At 39.0% G+C, this 20,761-nt stretch overlaps 5 long non-coding RNA genes across 5 annotated transcripts; 3 read left to right on the forward strand and 2 right to left on the reverse strand.

The window, feature by feature from the left end:
- Positions 1-1,830: 1,830 nt before the first annotated feature.
- Positions 1,831-4,042, forward strand: LOC140017051 (uncharacterized). The gene is made up of 3 exons (XR_011823347.1): positions 1,831-2,194; positions 3,288-3,344; positions 3,746-4,042. It is a non-coding gene; the product is annotated as an uncharacterized lncRNA (long non-coding RNA).
- A 484-nt stretch (positions 4,043-4,526) lies between these two features.
- Positions 4,527-5,530, reverse strand: LOC140016738 (uncharacterized). Its single transcript, XR_011822942.1, has 2 exons — positions 5,451-5,530; positions 4,527-4,737 (listed from the first exon to the last, which is right to left on the reverse strand). It is a non-coding gene; the product is annotated as an uncharacterized lncRNA (long non-coding RNA).
- Positions 5,531-8,341: 2,811 nt separating this feature from the next.
- Positions 8,342-9,102, forward strand: LOC140016719 (uncharacterized). Its single transcript, XR_011822928.1, has 2 exons — positions 8,342-8,403; positions 8,805-9,102. It is a non-coding gene; the product is annotated as an uncharacterized lncRNA (long non-coding RNA).
- A 6,387-nt stretch (positions 9,103-15,489) lies between these two features.
- On the forward strand, positions 15,490-17,526 carry LOC140017072 (uncharacterized). Its single transcript, XR_011823392.1, has 3 exons — positions 15,490-15,678; positions 16,772-16,828; positions 17,230-17,526. It is a non-coding gene; the product is annotated as an uncharacterized lncRNA (long non-coding RNA).
- A 484-nt stretch (positions 17,527-18,010) lies between these two features.
- Positions 18,011-19,014, reverse strand: LOC140016737 (uncharacterized). The gene is made up of 2 exons (XR_011822941.1): positions 18,935-19,014; positions 18,011-18,221 (listed from the first exon to the last, which is right to left on the reverse strand). It is a non-coding gene; the product is annotated as an uncharacterized lncRNA (long non-coding RNA).
- Between the last annotated feature and the right edge of the window lie 1,747 nt (positions 19,015-20,761).

Genomic DNA, 20,761 nt, shown 5'->3' on the forward strand with positions numbered 1-20,761 from the left:
TATTGACTCTTATTTTTTTACTCATGACTTTCAGAGATGTCCATATGAGCACATTTTATATATGAAAATTTCTTCCTATGTTGACATCCTTATTGTGTACTCGTATATAAATGATTTAATTTTTACAAGAAATAATCGAAAACTGATTGTAGAGTTCAGGGAGGCCATGATTAAGCAGTTTGAGATGACAAATATAGGACCCATGTCATATTTCTTGGAAATTGATGCTTTTCAATTTGATTGTGGGATTTTTATTTCTCAAAAGAAATGTGCAAGTCATAGTTTAAAGAAATTCAAGATGGACAACAGAAAGAATAGGTACCATCATCAACGATAATGGCACCTTCTTACTTCTTCTCAATCAACATCAACACAATTTTATCTACTTGAAAATTCCAATTCAAGTGCTTCTAAGCGCCCTTTTCTAATTGGTTCCACTCCTTGGCCAAGATAGATTCAATGTAAGTGAATTGAGATAGATAAGCTACGGCTGACTTAGCAAAGCCAATTTTGACTCCAGTTGAGGAAAAATTAAAGTTGACTAGGGAGGATGCTAATGGATATGTGAATCCTATCTATTTTAAGAGTTTGGTACGAAGTTTGAGATATTTAATGTCTACAAGGGTAGGTATCAATTTTGCTATCGATTTGGTTAGTAGATTCATGGAAAATTCACGTCAGTTACATTTGTAGGTGCTTAAGAGGATTTTGAGATACATTGGAGGTACTCGCAGCTATGGTATTTTTTTTATTTAGGAAATCATATAGTTGAGTTCTTTGGTCACATAGATTGTGATTCGATAGATGATACGATTGAGAGAAAGAGTACTTCAGGATATATATTTTTCATTGATTTAGAAGTGTTTTCTTAGAGTTCTAAGAAGCATTAGGTAATAACTTTATTTACAGCAGAGACAGAGTATATTGCAATGGCTAATAGTGCAACTCAAGATTTGTGGTTGCATTGCATGCTTGCTGTTATTGGCATATTAAATCAAAATTCAAAATTATAAATTTTCATATTATTATTTAGTAGTGTTTTTAGTCAAGTTAGTGTTTTAGCAATTCTATTGGAGTCAAGTTATGGTAGTTTTATTGTTTAGAAATTAGTATCTTATTAGGCAATTTCTTATGGTTGTAAGGCTTGTTTACCAACTCATCTAATCTATAAATAGGGAGTTATATTATTGTGTTTAATTGAGAAGAGTGAAGGATTGAGAGTCTTGTTTTTATAATGTGATTAATAGATTATTGGTGGTATTATTCTTCTTCTCCCACACATATTTTTATGTGTGTAAATTTTCTCCTCATATGTATTGATTTTACGAAATATATCTCCTATATATTTTTGGTTGATTTTTTGGGTTCTACATCTGGTATCAGAGTACTAGATTCAAGAAATTGATTTTAAGGTACTTGTGGACATTGAAGAATTGACCCAATTACGAAGGTTAATTGTTGATGTTTTTTGCTGTCAAAGTTAGAGTATAAAAATTGTTGCGAATAAATTAGTTGATTGAGTTAGAGTACAAGGTTGGTCATGGAGTGTCTAGTTTGTAAGGATTGGACTATAAGATTGGTTCGAGAATTGTCAGATTGATCGCAGATGTTACGACAGAGATTGGAGAAGTGTGAAGCCCCGAAAACTAGGGTTTTCATTTTATGTATATTTTTGTTGGACAAGCAAAGCAGCACAGCTTTTTACACTTGGAAAAGAAAAGAAAAGTTTTGAAAAATGGCAGGGGCCAAATCCGGCCAGTCTCTGGCCGGATAGCTGGCCGGATTGCCTTGCAGTTTTAGAAAAAATGGGTTTAGCTACTGCCTCGAATCCGGCCAAGAATCCGGCCGGGAATCAGGCCAGATTCCGGCAGGATTGTGATGTGGCCAGTAATCCGGCCAGATTCCGGCCGGATTGTGACGTGGCAGCTCCGGCTGCCAAGTTTGACCGACTGTTTTCTGCCTTTTATATCACTTTTGCACCAAAAATATCTTCATTTTCTCCCCTGGTTCATCCGAGCTTCATAGAGAGAAATACTCTCAATTTTTCCTAGTTCAATCTTTGCCAAAAATCTTGAGTTTTAACCGATGATTTTGCAAACTATTTCACACAAGGGTGCACTATGGTGGGTTAAAGCTTTTGACGGATTGATTTTTTGGATGGGGTGCTCTAAGGTTCTAGCTCTCTTGATTTGAGGTAAGTTGAATAAACAACTTCCTTTTGGCTCTAATCTTGGGTAATTGATGGTTTGTGGTGCTTATGTATGTTATTTTATGGAGTATTTCATGGGTTTATGGAAATTATGGTAAATTTCTAATTTATTGGGCATTTTTCTGATTTTATATGATGGCTATGATTAGAGTGGGATTGATGGATGGAAATGGTGTTAAATGAGGCTCTTGTGTGTAGATTGTGATCATTTGCGGAAAAGTTTATGCTTGAGAAGTGAATTTCCGGTTTTAGGGTTCAATTGGGGTTTTGAATTGTGGTTGGCTTTTAAGCTTTTAATTGGCTTTGATTGAAGGAAATTATGGCTTAATTGAATGTATGGTATTGTTTATGAACCGTATGGATGACGGTGGTTAATTGTCGTGAGAATTGGTATTTGAATGGTAGGTTGGAAATGTGTAAAATTTAGGGGTTACGCCGTCCAATTTTTGAGAGCATGTGTTTGTTTGGAATTGGAATTGATCTTGATTCATGTTATGGAAATTCTTATGATTTGGAAATTGGGATGATAAAGTTCCATGTTAATGACTTTCCCCGACTTGATTTAAGTGAATACGTCTTTGACTTGCCAAGTATACGGTGGATTTTCTAGCCTTAATTGTGGTTGGTAATGATCATATGCAATAGGGTGGTTCAAGAAGGGTAATTTCAGTTTTTCCCTGTTTCCGGACTGAAATTGGACTGCCATGTTCTCTGTACTGTAGACCAAATCAGCAATCGCTCAAAACATGAAACTTGTAGATATATGGGTTAACTACCTACCTGCAAAATTTCAGATTGATCGAACCTCTGTAGCCTGTGAAATGACTGAATTGCCCATAACCCCTGTTTTATTACAGTTTTCGTTCTTTCTCTCGGATTCGGATTTTTGACCCTGTATATGTATGATTTGGCCTTGGAGGCCTTCATAAGAAATGTTGGTATATGTTTTAGCTTCGTAACGCCATAAGATTTGTGTCAACCGGATAAGTGTAGCTTCCATTATAATTAAAGTGCCACAAGGTGATAGAAGCTTGATAATGTTAGAATTCCTTTGCTTGACTTGATATTTGTAATTTAGGGCTCCGACTTGAGCAAGACCATGAGGTACGATGGATGGTTCCTGAGCTGTGTATGGGTGAGTGAACCTTAACTCTTTCCCCAAAAGTTACTTTTGAATTACTTCTTGCATTGATTACACGACTGGATCTCATTGTGTATGTGTGTGTGCCATCCATTTTGGCTCCAATAAGATCTTGGGAAAAACTTGTGCTTAGAACCAACGTATCCACTACTGTTTATGTAGCCTTCGGAGCACGATGGCTCCTTATTTCTGTTCACCTGTTACTTGATTTGAAACGGGAACGTTGGATATCTAAGTACAAGGATTTCACTGGCTCCAAAGAGCATATTACGCACATTTGATCGCTAACTCTTTGCATCATTTAAATGCATAATTATAAAGCTATTTGATTACTGATTTTCCTATTCACTCGCTGAGCTTTTAGCTCACCCCAAATGTTTTTCTTTTCCCCACAGGGACCGAGGCAAAGGAAGCGCTTGTATTACTTTATTTGTGTGACTGGATGGCATGTAATTTGTATAATCTAGATTGGGTTGGTTTTGTGTAATAGTTTGGCTAGGGTGACTGTTTGAGTGAAATGGATGGTATATACCCTGTACGGTTTGAATTGGGATTGCCTCTCGTGTAATAGCTTATTATTGGGGATTTGAAATGGATGATTGTACTTGAATGGATGTACGTGAACATTCCGCTGTATTGGTGACATGAAATTTGTTGGAGAATTTGATGTATATTTAAGTTTTGTATTGTAATTTGTTTGAGGACTGTAGTGATTAACCGAGTTCTGGCGAGAGCTGGACAGGCGGCCCGCCGAACCCTCTGGTTCGCCTTAGGGGGAGGTGGGGTCGTCACAAGAAGAATCCTGTCAGTTGAATTGTGATTATGAAAATTACAAAGTGAATTGTTAATAAGTTGATATCAAATTGGGCGATGAAAACAGTTTATCCAGAAGCATGGATTGTCTTCGCAAGTGAAAAATAAGTTGAACGACGAGATAAATCTATCTAGATGTGTGGAATATTGCAGCAGTAAAAATCAAGGGAGATTATTGATTGTGATGGTGGTGAGTCTGATCCAAAAGAGAGTTTGATTCTGTGACGCCCCCACTTCTCCCTAAGGCGAACCAAAGGGTATCCACGGGACGCCTGCCTAACTCTCGGCAGGACTCAAGCAAATCCATTCAAGCTTATTATTGAACTGTACAACACACGTAATAACTTAAATACAGTAAATGCGGAAGCGTTCAAGCTTAACAATATTCATTCATAATCCAACCCGTACGTCGAGGTTCAAAGTACATCATGAATCCCAAAAGTTATATCATCGCCCAAAGAGTTACATTTCAAATCCAAAAGTACAACCCAAAACCAAAGCATAGCCAAAAGTAATGGAAATCCTAAACAAAAGCCCATCAGGAAGGTTTTCGAGTACACCTCCGAGTTCCACCCTGTTAAGGAAAACAAATCTACGGGGTGAGCAAAACGCTCGTGAGGCCAAGGACACACATGCAAGCACGTAGTCCAAGTAACAATCCCAATTACAAACCAAGCAATAATATATTTCAATAATTAACAATTTATCGGAAAGTAAACGGAAACAATTCAAGGATATAGGAGCTCTCAGGAGCTAGATTCCACTTGCACGATCAATAACCTCCACGAATTGATACTCCGTCAATCGGGTAGGTTTTGTCCGTAGAACTCCTCTTAACCTGTCCCCTTTCACCTTACATACCCCTGTATCGGGCCCGCCTGTCATTTGTTTGTGGCGATACTACTCGAGTGTGCCAAGCAAGACCTCTCATTAGGTCAAGCTTATATATCTCATGACTCGCCAAGGTTCCCGACCAAGCCCATGCTAGCTCGAGTCCAAGGTCGGCCAATGAGATTTGGGCGTCCCCATATGCACTTGTGTGTCGAGGAGATTCACTCTAACGACGTATGCAGCTATAGCATACCATTACATTTCATTCATTCATTCATTACATTTCAATTGTTCATTCAATGCATTTCAATCATTCATTCAATATATTTCAATCATTAAAATTTCATTTCTAATGAGAACGAGTGTGGTAAAGTACACACTCGACTCCACTTTCAAGATTTCCAATCATTAATAACAATTAAACATGTAACAAGTTTACATACACCTGGCACTCACCAAGTTACACAAGCAAGCAGGTTGGATTGAGTGTTCAAACTTCCACGGTAGGGTCCTCTTGGAGGTCCTCGTGCGTGCCTGAACATCGAATAGAAGACCATTACTATAGGTCCCTAAGAGACGAGGAGATCGAACACAAATGTGGTCTGGAAATATTTTGGAAATTTCGTTTGAGTTTGTCTTTGAAGTTGGATTCGTAAAAAGGTACGAGACTCGAGTAATATCGGATTATTATTCCAGAAATCATTGGATGGAAACGAGTACGCGCGAATAAATCTCAAAACGAACGACCGAAGTTGAAAGTGGACTGGCCACATCACAATCCGGTCGGAATCTGGCCGGATTGGAGGCAGTAGCCATCCTCATTTTTTTCAAATCCCAACTACAATCCGGCCGCCTATCCGGCCAGAAACTGGCCGGATTCTAGAAAAATGCTTCCCGCGCGGATTTCTTTTTGAAGTTCCAGAATTCTCGATTTTTGGTAAAATCTTTGAAAAATCATAACTTCTTTTCTACTAGTCAAAAATTGATAAACTTGGTACCTTTGGAATCGTCTTTGAAAGTACTAAAAGTTCTTAGAAGACACCGTTCCATGAATCTAAATGGAAGATATTCAAAATGAGCTTAAAGTTGCTGTTCCGGATCACCCAGGATTGAGCCGGGGTTGGTTTTTCGCTAACTTTGGAAATTCGGCAGAATTCACTCGTTGCAAACCAGCCCTTGAAATTTATAACTCAATTAGAGATGCAAGTAAGGTTTAGGATAGAACAAGCGGATCGAGAATCGGAGTTTCGAGCACCAAGATATGATAGCTCAAAGTTGGGAAAAATTCTAGACTGTTGAACAATTTTCAGATTTGGGTTTCCGACTTTGGACCTTTAGTTAAGTGTCGAAACGGACTTGAATTGGTACCAAATTTTGCAGTATAGTACTCCTATATGAAGGATATTTCTCTATCAAATTTCGTGGAAAAATACCTTCGGGAAGATGGTTAACCAATCAACCAAAGTTTTGAAATTACTAAGGCAAAACTGCCTTTAGCTCCCATTCTCTCCGTTTCCAAACATTCGGCTAAGGAAAACCTCCAAACATGGTTCATTTGTGCAAGAAAAGTCTAAGAAATATTCATGGTACATTTGGTAGGTGTTTAGCACCAAGAAATTCATTTAGTAAGACCACAACGAGTCTCACATCAAATCTGTCTAAATCCAAGGTTTTCAAGAACAAGGCAGTCACCGTATTTTGATCATAACTCACTCAATTTAACTCGGATTTGAGCATGGTTGATAGTGTTAGAAACTAAATTCATAGGTCTATAATTTCACAGAAGAAATCGTTTTAAGATTCAGCATGAAACTGGCTCGAAATTAAGCCTAAAGTTGCAGCATCATCAAATCGTTCCAACGGAACAGAGAAACAGAACAGCTGAATTCAGAAGAGTGGTGCGGCTCACACACATGGAACCAGAATGTGAATTTTACACCGTTGGAAAGGTGTGGATGTCTAGTTTCAAATGCCACCAACGGTACTTGATTTCGACATCGGAGGACAAAGTTACGGCCGAAATACGAACACTAGTCTGGTCATTACGAAAACAGTTTCCAGATTACTAGCTTTGGAAAATAAATTCATTTGACCAACCAAAACTCAATATTTTTCAATGAAAATTTTTATACAACTACTACAACATGTAAACAACCCAATCAAGTCATTAAATCCTCAAATTTCTGCATTAAAGTGGCCGAACAAAACAGGGGTAAAATGGTCAGATTTGGCCTTTGCACCCGTCATGAGTTTCCATCAATTTTCCACCAATAATCCACTAGTTTAAGCACTAATCTAACATTATAGACATCATCAAGCATGAAATCAGCCATCAACACAGAGGTGGGAGTTCATAGAGCCCACCATCAAAATTTTCCAACAATACTAGCTACCCATGTGAAGATTCCAGCTCATATGTATAATTTAACCTCCATAGGACAAGTTTAAGGTATTAGATCATTACCTACTTTGATGGTTGGTCAAGTCAGAATTTTCGGCCCTTTGAAACCTGAAGAAAACCATGGAGAGCTCCTTTCTTTTGCAGCTAGATGGACTTCCCAAGTGTTGAGTTAAGTGTAGTTAAATTTTGGTTGAATTTGGTGGAGGTTTGAGCAAGATTTGGAGGTGAAATTTGCAAAATTTGTAGGTGTCTTGCTTCAGCTGTTGCTCGGCCAGAATGAGAGGAAAAGAGGGATGTTTTGATCTGATTCCTTTGCGTACAAATGAAGTTTGACGTCTAATATTTTAAGGCACAAAAATCAACCGCAAAAGGTGCGTGTACGCGCGCGTTTTGTGCTCGATTCCTCTTAAGTTTGTTGCACTAGTGCACTAAACCTCTAGGGCACTTACATTCATATAAATATTATTCATTCTTAATTGTTCCAAAATAATGGTCCAAAGTCCCTCAATTAAGCGCGCACGTGAAAACACGTATTTCCAATTTAGGCGCAATAAAATGAAACCTTCGAGAAATTCTTATAACGATCGTACCACCAACTATCACTTGAGTACTTAAACCTAAATTTACCTATTTTAGGACCATTGTATATGTCTCAAATTTTCGAGCTTATTGTATTCCCAATTGGCTAAAGTGTTTGGACACGTTTTCACCTTTTCACTAAACAAGCTTATAAGAAAATAATTTTTTGAAACGAGACACTTTAAAAATATAACGAAACTATAAAACCATGTACTTAGGTCTAATAAGGCTAGAAAATATTGTTCGTGGCAAAAATCCAAATAAATGTTAGAATCTAATAAGTGTAGCTTCCATTATAATTAAAGTGCCACAAGGTGATAGAAGCTTGATAATGTTAGAATTCCTTTGCTTGACTTGATATTTGTAATTTAGGGCTCCGACTTGAGCAAGACCATGAGGTACGATGGATGGTTCCTGAGCTGTGTATGGGTGAGTGAACCTTAACTCTTTCCCCAAAAGTTACTTTTGAATTACTTCTTGCATTGATTACACGACTGCATCTCATTGTGTATGTGTGTGTGCCATCCATTTTGGCTCCAATAAGATCTTGGGAAAAACTTGTGCTTAGAACCAACGTATCCACTACTGTTTATGTAGCCTTCGGAGCACGATGGCTCCTTATTTCTGTTCACCTGTTACTTGATTTGAAACGGGAACGTTGGATATCTAAGTACAAGGATTTCACTGGCTCCAAAGAGCATATTACGCACATTTGATCGCTAACTCTTTGCATCATTTAAATGCACAATTATAAAGCTATTTGATTACTGATTTTCCTATTCACTCGCTGAGCTTTTAGCTCACCCCAAATGTTTTTCTTTTCCCCACAGGGACCGAGGCAAAGGAAGCGCTTGTATTACTTTATTTGTGTGACTGGATGGCATGTAATTTGTATAATCTAGATTTGGGTTGGTTTTGTGTAATAGTTTGGCTAGGGTGACTGTTTGAGTGAAATGGATGGTATATACCCTGTACGGTTTGAATTGGGATTGCCTCTCGTGTAATAGCTTATTATTGGGGATTTGAAATGCATGATTGTACTTGAATGGATGTACGTGAACATTCCGCTGTATTGGTGACATGAAATTTGTTGGAGAATTTGATGTATATTTAAGTTTTGTATTGTAATTTGTTTGAGGACTGTAGTGATTAACCGAGTCCTGACGAAAGCTGGGCAGGCGACCCGCCGAACCCTCTGGTTCGCCTTAGGGGGAGGTGGGGTCGTCACAAGTGGTATCAGAGCTTAAGCTTCAGATCTCTGTAGCGTATCCTAGACTTAAAGTTTAGGATGCCTGACTGTGAGATTAATTGGCATAGTATGTGAACAAGGATCTATGGTTCGCGTACTCATCTTTCGGGGCGTCACAATCTCCCCTCCTTAAAAGAATGTCGTCCTCGACATTCCCCCTTGTACCAATCAAGTCAAGACATCCCGCACAAATCTCTCAAGAGTCCAATCAAACCCACAGTCCGGCATCCTAAACTTCAAGCCTAGGATACACTACAGAGATCTGAAGCCTAAGCTCTGATACCACTTGTGACGACCCCACCTCCCCCTTAGGCGAACCAGAGGGTTCGGCGGGCCGCCTGCCCAGCTCTCGCCGGGACTCAGTCGATCACTACAATCCTCAAATAAATTACAACAATATAAATCTCAAAATTACATCAAATTCTCCAATAATTACATATCACAAATGCAGCGGAAACTGATTCCAAATCATGGAACGTATTCTTACATCCATATCAATTTCAAATATTTATACAAGACCAACTCGTAAATAAAATAGATCCAAACTTAAACTATACACGATATAAGCCATCCAGTCACGTGGATAAGCACTCCAAGTTTTCTTCGCCTTGAGCCCTGCGGGGGAAATAAAACATTTTGGGGTGAGCTAAAAGCTCAGCGAGTAACCAAATAAAACCAGTAATCAAATCGGTTTAACAATATTTCTTTTCAATGATGTCATAAATCAAATGATAAATCCGGAAACCACTACATCATTTACAAAACAGTAAATATGGATTATCAATAATTCACGAAACATGTACAATGGAAAGCGATAGTAACATTCATGAAAGGATACATTCATTCTCCTGACATTTCCTCGCTCATTTGATCATTTATTTCATTTCATTCACCCCGTCCCTGGCTTTTGGTCAGGCTCCACCAACCTACATAGGTAATACTCGAGTATACCAAACGTTCACCCAAGTTCCTAATCGCCTGACCGAGTCCGCTTCTGGCTCAAGACGACCGGTAACAAGGGGCAATGGCCAGTTCAGCCCAAAAGGCTTACATTCATGCGCAAGTAACATTTCAATCGAAAATTTCACATTTATCGAGGTCGAGTGCGATAAAGTACACACTCGCCTCGAAAACTCGTTTTGGAAATCATTATAAGCGCTTAACACGTTATCAACCAAAATACAAGTCCTGAAGTCAAGAAATATAGCCAACAAGGCACACTCAAATGCCAGCACACATGATATGCAAGAAAACGTTTCAAAAGTAACTTTGGAAACAGTTCAAAAGTAAATAATGTAAGAAACGGTTCATAAATAACTTTAGAAGTAATTTGAGGTCACTCACCTCCACGGCTCAGGAACCAACCATCATATATCATTGTCTTGCTCAAATCCAAGTCTTAAATCACCAACTCAATGCAAACAAGTCCCTTCAAAGTTCGGACAGCACTTCCCCTAAATCTTCTTACTTTCCCAGCCATCAAGGCTTCATTATTTCTTCAACCAGTCCCAAAGGTACACACACAACAACAAGTTCATCCAATAGCCATTCAGCAAGCTCCAAGTAGTACTAGTACAAGTCAAGTTAGGGAAAAGTTTAGAAAGGAAAGTTAAGCTCAAAACCAGAAAACAGTTTTGACGTCATTTTGCGGTAATGGTACCAAATGCGCTACGATTGTCGGATGAAGGTGAAAGATACACCGTTTCGAAGCTAGGAGATAGGGCTACAACATTACAGAAGGTCACTCAACCCAGTTTTGAGTGCAAACAGGTCAAAAATGCAGAATACCAACCCAGAACCGTAATTACAGGTTCCCAAATTGCACTATGCTGTAATGAACACAACTCAGTCTATACAGGTCCAAATGCCGAAATTCCAAAGGCATATGTTAGCTAATACATCCAGCTATATTTCATCAGAAAACACCAACTTCAAAATCCAAACCAATTCCAGTCAAAATAGCCACATACCAACGCAGTTTTCGCATTCTGACCAAAGCAGAACAGCTACAGTAATTCCGACATAACTCACTCTACACTAATCCAAATGACCTGAAATTTTGCAGGCACTTCAAAGTCATCAATACCTACAACTTTCATGTTTTGAGCCAAGGCCAATTCGGCCTCTATCTAGGACCAAAAATTTCGGACAGAATGAAGAACCAAGAACCCTAATTTTCCAGATTTCCTTCCAAATCCAAAATTGATTGCATTTATCAACAATTCACACCTACTAGAGTCATTTTAAACCATTACCATTCATCATACAAGGCCACAACATCCCATTCATATTAAACCAGAAAATTCATCATAAAATGGAAAACTTCACCAAAACTCTTCAAATCAAGAAATAAATCACATATTCCACCACTCAAGCTACTCCTAAGCATAACATAAACATCATTAGGTGTAGTAGAGTGTTCTAGCATCACTTACCAAGTAACAAGAGAGATAGGGATTGTGGACACCTTAGCTCTTCAAAACAACTTCACTAGACCACTCACTATCACTAAAAGCAAAGATTTTATGGAGTAAAAGCTAATTCAAACCCTTGGTTTGGTTGATTGAGCCAATTGGAAGCTTGAAATGTTGAAGAACTTCCTTCCTTCTTGCAAGAGAGAGAGCCGGCCAACACAAGGTAAGAAAATGGTAATTTTTGTGAATTTTTGAGATATTTACTTAATTGGGTCAAAAGTCAAAATAGTGAATAGTGTTCTTAAGTCAACACCAATGATATTGTGACACTTGTCACTATCATAAATGCAATCTTATCTTTTCTTTTCTCTCTCACATCAATCATTTCACACACTCTACTTATCTCTTAACACCCGATAAATTTTACACAGTATCCGAAATTTAACCTAATTGGCCGAATTTTTCCGAACTTTTCGCACTAGTGGGTCCCACGTCCAATATATATTCTTAATTTTCTAAAAACTAACCGATACAAGAAAAAATTATTTTAAAACTATTTTTACTCATAAACTTTATCTGGGGAATTTTTCTAATAAAGAAAATGTAGAAAAGGTGGGCGATTTTAAAAAAATAAACCCTAGAAACTTAGAAAATTTTTCGGGTTCGCGTACTCATCTTTCGGGGCGTCACAGTGTTCCTGCTTGTTCTATGCTATATTTGTTAAAATGCTTTCTTGACGTGATATGTGATAATTGGAAAGTGATTTTCTGATCCATCGAAGTGGGTAGTGTGTACTTTATCGCACTAGCTCTTTCGAGTGGTGACTTGCTTGAAATATTTTTGTGAAATATCCTGTTGGCACTTGCTATGCACTGAGTAGGGGAATGTACCACACCTGAAGGTGGTAGGGCCTCTTATCCTATCTCATGTGCTAAGTACTGAGTAGGGGAAATGTACCACACCTGCGGGTGGGAGGGCCTCTTATCCTATCTCAAGTACTAAATCACCAGGCAAGGGAATGTACCACACCTTAATGGTGGGAGGGCCTCTTATCCTGACTTGGTAACCACTTGTTGGACGTAACGTCGTTGGATGAATTCCTCGACTAGTTACCACTCTCGTGTTTGGTGTTCGGGCCCGGTAAAGGGGTATGATTGGTGGCCGGAGTTAAGAAAAATAAGAAGATCTACATGGACCTTAGGTAGTGAGAGTTGACGGAGGGTCAACTGCGGTAAATTTTGATCAAGATCGTGGCGAATGGCTCCTGAGAGCCCTATATCCTACTTTGTGCTGTTATACGCTTTCCTAATTGTTTAATCTTGTTTGAATTTCAAATTTGACATTTGTGAATAACTGATGACTTGTTGAATTTGGTATATGATGTATACTGGTGTAACTTCATACATGAATGGTATCTTGAGTTTGCGGAAGCACAGTGAACTTGTGTTTTCTAACCTTGACTTCGATAAGATTTTTGGGTGTTTTAAATCCCTCTTTTATGCTTTAAAATTCTTGGTCTTAAGGAAGAGTGAGCCTAGTTTAGGCATACAACTTGAGGGAACTTTGAGATATAGAGTAACTGCATTCAAGAGTACGGAGTTAGTGTGAATTGGCTTGGTTTTCATTTGATACGTAAGTTAACAAGTTGTACTTATTCCTTGGGTTTGAACTTGGAACTAAGACTCTAACTTGGAGTTTGGTTATTTTGGGAATGAGGGTGCTCTGACTGATGGCTTGCGTACTAAAGATTTTGAATTTCGAATGGGATAACCTATGACTTCAGCTTGTATTAAGGATTGGTTGAACCTAATTTCGTAAAGGCATATGATCTGATAGGCTTTAACTATAGCTTAGGAAGGATGGTGTACGTCGTGAGGCTTTTGTATCTTGCTTGCATACATTTCTATATTTTATGGCACTAACTGTCTCTATGCAATATATGACGTATTGGCCTTATTTTGTGCCTTCTACTCGTGCTATGAAAATCATGACCTGATTTTAAATGTTTTGCAACATGGATCCGTATTAAGTTCGTTTATGCTTAAGGAAATCTTTTCTCGCACTTATAGACTTCCATTAAGTATGGTAGCAAGACTGGAAGTAAAGGGTTATGACCGAGGGCTTAGCCAACCCCGTATTCATGGAAGAAATTGCTGGATAGCCTTATATAACTTAATGGGTCCCTAGTACTGAATATGAATCGAGAATGAACTCGAAGATCGGATTTACCAGAGTATAATAGATTAACCTAGTCGCGAAGTTGGTGAGATTTTCTTGTGTGCAATATATTATGATCGATTTTGTGACCCTATTTGAATTTGAGGAAAGTTGAACTCCGGAAGTATTTCATTGGGTTAGTGAGAGAACTTGAACTGCCTGAAACCGATTAGACTGAGCTTACTTGAAACTTGAACCTGTTTAGGCTAGTGTGCCTTACGAACCCTTAATGGACCTAATTTGACTGAATATATGGAAGGTGATCAGTATGTGACTTGAATGTGGACTTGAATTTTGTGACTGCTTAAGAATGTGAATTGTTGGACAGAGGCTAGGCCAATGTGTTCTTCTTCGTACTCATCCACTCGCACTTGAACTTGTGCTCGTGCTCCCTGAACCTGCAATATTTGACCCTGCTCTTGAATTTCTTCGTACTTGTGCATTTTGAACCTGAGGTAATTGGCTCTGCTTTGACCCTACTCTGGAACTTATTTGTACTCATGTGGTTGTAGACCGGCTACTACTCTTCTGTAGCGGTTGAACTGAACCTCTCTGGTGGGGCATTGCCTGTTGTGTTGTCCAGCACCGCCATTTTTCTGGCGAGGCATGCCTGTTGTGTTGTCCATCACCACCAGGGATGGAATTTTGAACTGAGGCTCTCTGGCGAAGTCTAGCCGTTGTGCTAACTTGTTGTGTTGTCCAGCACCGCCAGGGACAAATACTTGAATGGAGGCTTTTGGTGAAGTTTAGCCGAAGTGCTAGCTTGTTGTGTTGTCCAGCACCACCAGGGCCAACTTACTGAATTGAAATTCTTTGGTGAGGCATAGCCGTTGTGCTAGCTTATTTTGTTGTCCCGCACCACCAGGGATGAATTCTTCGATTTGAAGCTTTGCTATATCCTGAATTTCTTCCAAATGTCTGGGACTTTATGTCCAATTTCAAGCCTTTGTCCTGTTTTATCTGGTTACTTGATTGACCCCCTATTGGACCATGACTATTTGATAAGTTGGAATGGCGTGATATTTAAGACTTGAAGAGTGATGATTTGATAAGCCCTGCTTTACTGGATCATGATTATTTGATAAGCTGGATTTGAGTGCTTCTTAGTACTTGAATACGATAAGTGAGATTTGAACGATTCTTAGTATTTGACTGATTTTGGGGAAATCTAGATGGACCTGGAGAATACAAGTTGGATTAGATTGAATTCTAAAGCTCGATTGGTTTCTGAGCGAGGTCTTGACCTGATGTATATGAGTTAGAATGTCGAGGACGACATTCTTTTAAGAGGGGAAGATTGTGAAGCCCAAAAAACTAGGGTTTTCATTTTATGTATATTTTTGTTGGACAAGCAAAGCAGCACAGCTTTTTACACTTGGAAAAGAAAAGAAAAGTTTTGAAAAATGGCAGGGGCCAAATCCGGCCGGAAATCCGGCCGGAAATCCGGCCGGATAGCTGGCCGGATTGCCTTGCAGTTTTAGAAAAAATGGGTTTAGCTACTGCCTCGAATCCGGCCGGGAATCCGGCCAGATTCCGGCCGGATTGTGACGTGGCAGCTCCGGCTGCCAAGTTTGACCGACTGTTTTCTGCCTTTTATATCACTTTTGCACCAAAAATATCTTCATTTTCTCCCCTGGTTCATCCGAGCTTCATAGAGAGAAATACTCTCAATTTTTCCTAGTTCAATCTTTGCCAAAAATCTTGAGTTTTAACCGATGATTTTGCAAACTATTTCACACAAGGGTGCACTATGGTGGGTTAAAGCTTTTGACGGATTGATTTTTTGGATGGGGTGCTCTAAGGTTCTAGCTCTCTTGATTTGAGGTAAGTTGAATAAACAACTTCCTTTTGGCTCTAATCTTGGGTAATTGATGGTTTGTGGTGCTTATGTATGTTATTTTATGGAGTATTTCATGGGTTTATGGAAATTATGGTAAATTTCTAATTTATTGGGCATTTTTCTGATTTTATATGATGGCTATGATTAGAGTGGGATTGATGGATGGAAATGGTGTTAAATGAGGCTCTTGTGTGTAGATTGTGATCATTTGCGGAAAAGTTTATGCTTGAGAAGTGAATTTCCGGTTTTAGGGTTCAATTGGGGTTTTGAATTGTGGTTGGCTTTTAAGCTTTTAATTGGCTTTGATTGAAGGAAATTATGGCTTAATTGAATGTATGGTATTGTTTATGAACCGTATGGATGACGGTGGTTAATTGTCGTGAGAATTGGTATTTGAATGGTAGGTTGGAAATGTGTAAAATTTAGGGGTTACGCCGTCCAATTTTTGAGAGCATGTGTTTGTTTGGAATTGGAATTGATCTTGATTCATGTTATGGAAATTCTTATGATTTGGAAATTGGGATGATAAAGTTCCATGTTAATGACTTTCCCCGACTTGATTTAAGTGAATACGTCTTTGACTTGCCAAGTATACGGTGGATTTTCTAGCCTTAATTGTGGTTGGTAATGATCATATGCAATAGGGTGGTTCAAGAAGGGTAATTTCAGTTTTTCCCTGTTTCCGGACTGAAATTGGACTGCCATGTTCTCTGTACTGTAGACCAAATCAGCAATCGCTCAAAACATGAAACTTGTAGATATATGGGTTAACTACCTACCTGCAAAATTTCAGATTGATCGAACCTCTGTAGCCTGTGAAATGACTGAATTGCCCATAACCCCTGTTTTATTACAGTTTTCGTTCTTTCTCTCGGATTCGGATTTTTGACCCTGTATATGTATGATTTGGCCTTGGAGGCCTTCATAAGAAATGTTGGTATATGTTTTAGCTTCGTAACGCCATAAGATTTGTGTCAACCGGATAAGTGTAGCTTCCATTATAATTAAAGTGCCACAAGGTGATAGAAGCTTGATAATGTTAGAATTCCTTTGCTTGACTTGATATTTGTAATTTAGGGCTCCGACTTGAGCAAGACCATGAGGTACGATGGATGGTTCCTGAGCTGTGTATGGGTGAGTGAACCTTAACTCTTTCCCCAAAAGTTACTTTTGAATTACTTCTTGCATTGATTACACGACTGGATCTCATTGTGTATGTGTGTGTGCCATCCATTTTGGCTCCAATAAGATCTTGGGAAAAACTTGTGCTTAGAACCAACGTATCCACTACTGTTTATGTAGCCTTCGGAGCACGATGGCTCCTTATTTCTGTTCACCTGTTACTTGATTTGAAACGGGAACGTTGGATATCTAAGTACAAGGATTTCACTGGCTCCAAAGAGCATATTACGCACATTTGATCGCTAACTCTTTGCATCATTTAAATGCATAATTATAAAGCTATTTGATTACTGATTTTCCTATTCACTCGCTGAGCTTTTAGCTCACCCCAAATGTTTTTCTTTTCCCCACAGGGACCGAGGCAAAGGAAGCGCTTGTATTACTTTATTTGTGTGACTGGATGGCATGTAATTTGTATAATCTAGATTGGGTTGGTTTTGTGTAATAGTTTGGCTAGGGTGACTGTTTGAGTGAAATGGATGGTATATACCCTGTACGGTTTGAATTGGGATTGCCTCTCGTGTAATAGCTTATTATTGGGGATTTGAAATGGATGATTGTACTTGAATGGATGTACGTGAACATTCCGCTGTATTGGTGACATGAAATTTGTTGGAGAATTTGATGTATATTTAAGTTTTGTATTGTAATTTGTTTGAGGACTGTAGTGATTAACCGAGTTCTGGCGAGAGCTGGACAGGCGGCCCGCCGAACCCTCTGGTTCGCCTTAGGGGGAGGTGGGGTCGTCACAAGAAGAATCCTGTCAGTTGAATTGTGATTATGAAAATTACAAAGTGAATTGTTAATAAGTTGATATCAAATTGGGCGATGAAAACAGTTTATCCAGAAGCATGGATTGTCTTCGCAAGTGAAAAATAAGTTGAACGACGAGATAAATCTATCTAGATGTGTGGAATATTGCAGCAGTAAAAATCAAGGGAGATTATTGATTGTGATGGTGGTGAGTCTGATCCAAAAGAGAGTTTGATTCTGTGACGCCCCCACTTCTCCCTAAGGCGAACCAAAGGGTATCCACGGGACGCCTGCCTAACTCTCGGCAGGACTCAAGCAAATCCATTCAAGCTTATTATTGAACTGTACAACACACGTAATAACTTAAATACAGTAAATGCGGAAGCGTTCAAGCTTAACAATATTCATTCATAATCCAACCCGTACGTCGAGGTTCAAAGTACATCATGAATCCCAAAAGTTATATCATCGCCCAAAGAGTTACATTTCAAATCCAAAAGTACAACCCAAAACCAAAGCATAGCCAAAAGTAATGGAAATCCTAAACAAAAGCCCATCAGGAAGGTTTTCGAGTACACCTCCGAGTTCCACCCTGTTAAGGAAAACAAATCTACGGGGTGAGCAAAACGCTCGTGAGGCCAAGGACACACATGCAAGCACGTAGTCCAAGTAACAATCCCAATTACAAACCAAGCAATAATATATTTCAATAATTAACAATTTATCGGAAAGTAAACGGAAACAATTCAAGGATATAGGAGCTCTCAGGAGCTAGATTCCACTTGCACGATCAATAACCTCCACGAATTGATACTCCGTCAATCGGGTAGGTTTTGTCCGTAGAACTCCTCTTAACCTGTCCCCTTTCACCTTACATACCCCTGTATCGGGCCCGCCTGTCATTTGTTTGTGGCGATACTACTCGAGTGTGCCAAGCAAGACCTCTCATTAGGTCAAGCTTATATATCTCATGACTCGCCAAGGTTCCCGACCAAGCCCATGCTAGCTCGAGTCCAAGGTCGGCCAATGAGATTTGGGCGTCCCCATATGCACTTGTGTGTCGAGGAGATTCACTCTAACGACGTATGCAGCTATAGCATACCATTACATTTCATTCATTCATTCATTACATTTCAATTGTTCATTCAATGCATTTCAATCATTCATTCAATATATTTCAATCATTAAAATTTCATTTCTAATGAGAACGAGTGTGGTAAAGTACACACTCGACTCCACTTTCAAGATTTCCAATCATTAATAACAATTAAACATGTAACAAGTTTACATACACCTGGCACTCACCAAGTTACACAAGCAAGCAGGTTGGATTGAGTGTTCAAACTTCCACGGTAGGGTCCTCTTGGAGGTCCTCGTGCGTGCCTGAACATCGAATAGAAGACCATTACTATAGGTCCCTAAGAGACGAGGAGATCGAACACAAATGTGGTCTGGAAATATTTTGGAAATTTCGTTTGAGTTTGTCTTTGAAGTTGGATTCGTAAAAAGGTACGAGACTCGAGTAATATCGGATTATTATTCCAGAAATCATTGGATGGAAACGAGTACGCGCGAATAAATCTCAAAACGAACGACCGAAGTTGAAAGTGGACTGGCCACATCACAATCCGGTCGGAATCTGGGCGGATTGGAGGCAGTAGCCATCCTCATTTTTTTCAAATCCCAACTACAATCCGGCCGCCTATCCGGCCAGAAACTGGCCGGATTCTAGAAAAATGCTTCCCGCGCGGATTTCTTTTTGAAGTTCCAGAATTCTCGATTTTTGGTAAAATCTTTGAAAAATCATAACTTCTTTTCTACTAGTCAAAAATTGATAAACTTGGTACCTTTGGAATCGTCTTTGAAAGTACTAAAAGTTCTTAGAAGACACCGTTCCATGAATCTAAATGGAAGATATTCAAAATGAGCTTAAAGTTGCTGTTCCGGATCACCCAGGATTGAGCCGGGGTTGGTTTTTCGCTAACTTTGGAAATTCGGCAGAATTCACTCGTTGCAAACCAGCCCTTGAAATTTATAACTCAATTAGAGATGCAAGTAAGGTTTAGGATAGAACAAGCGGATCGAGAATCGGAGTTTCGAGCACCAAGATATGATAGCTCAAAGTTGGGAAAAATTCTAGACTGTTGAACAATTTTCAGATTTGGGTTTCCGACTTTGGACCTTTAGTTAAGTGTCGAAACGGACTTGAATTGGTACCAAATTTTGCAGTATAGTACTCCTATATGAAGGATATTTCTCTATCAAATTTCGTGGAAAAATACCTTCGGGAAGATGGTTAACCAATCAACCAAAGTTTTGAAATTACTAAGGCAAAACTGCCTTTAGCTCCCATTCTCTCCGTTTCCAAACATTCGGCTAAGGAAAACCTCCAAACATGGTTCATTTGTGCAAGAAAAGTCTAAGAAACATTCATGGTACATTTGGTAGGTGTTTAGCACCAAGAAATTCATTTAGTAAGACCACAACGAGTCTCACATCAAATCTGTCTAAATCCAAGGTTTTCAAGAACAAGGCAGTCACCGTATTTTGATCATAACTCACTCAATTTAACTCGGATTTGAGCATGGTTGATAGTGTTAGAAACTAAATTCATAGGTCTATAATTTCACAGAAGAAATCGTTTTAAGATTCAGCATTAAACTGGCTCGAAATTAAGCCTAAAGTTGCAGCATCATCAAATCGTTCCAACGGAACAGAGAAACAGAACAGCTGAATTCAGAAGAGTGGTGCGGCTCACACACATGGAACCAGAATGTGAATTTTACACCGTTGGAAAGGTGTGGATGTCTAGTTTCAAATGCCACCAACGGTACTCGATTTCGACATCGGAGGACAAAGTTACGGCCGAAATACGAACACTAGTCTGGTCATTACGAAAACAGTTTCCAGATTACTAGCTTTGGAAAATAAATTCATTTGACCAACCAAAACTCAATATTTTTCAATGAAAATTTTTATACAACTACTACAACATGTAAACAACCCAATCAAGTCATTAAATCCTCAAATTTCTGCATTAAAGTGGCCGAACAAAACAGGGGTAAAATGGTCAGATTTGGCCTTTGCACCCGTCATGAGTTTCCATCAATTTTCCACCAATAATCCACTAGT

Source organism: Coffea arabica, chromosome 11c (genome assembly GCF_036785885.1).
Source record: "Coffea arabica cultivar ET-39 chromosome 11c, Coffea Arabica ET-39 HiFi, whole genome shotgun sequence".
NCBI classification, from domain to species: domain Eukaryota; kingdom Viridiplantae; phylum Streptophyta; class Magnoliopsida; order Gentianales; family Rubiaceae; genus Coffea; species Coffea arabica.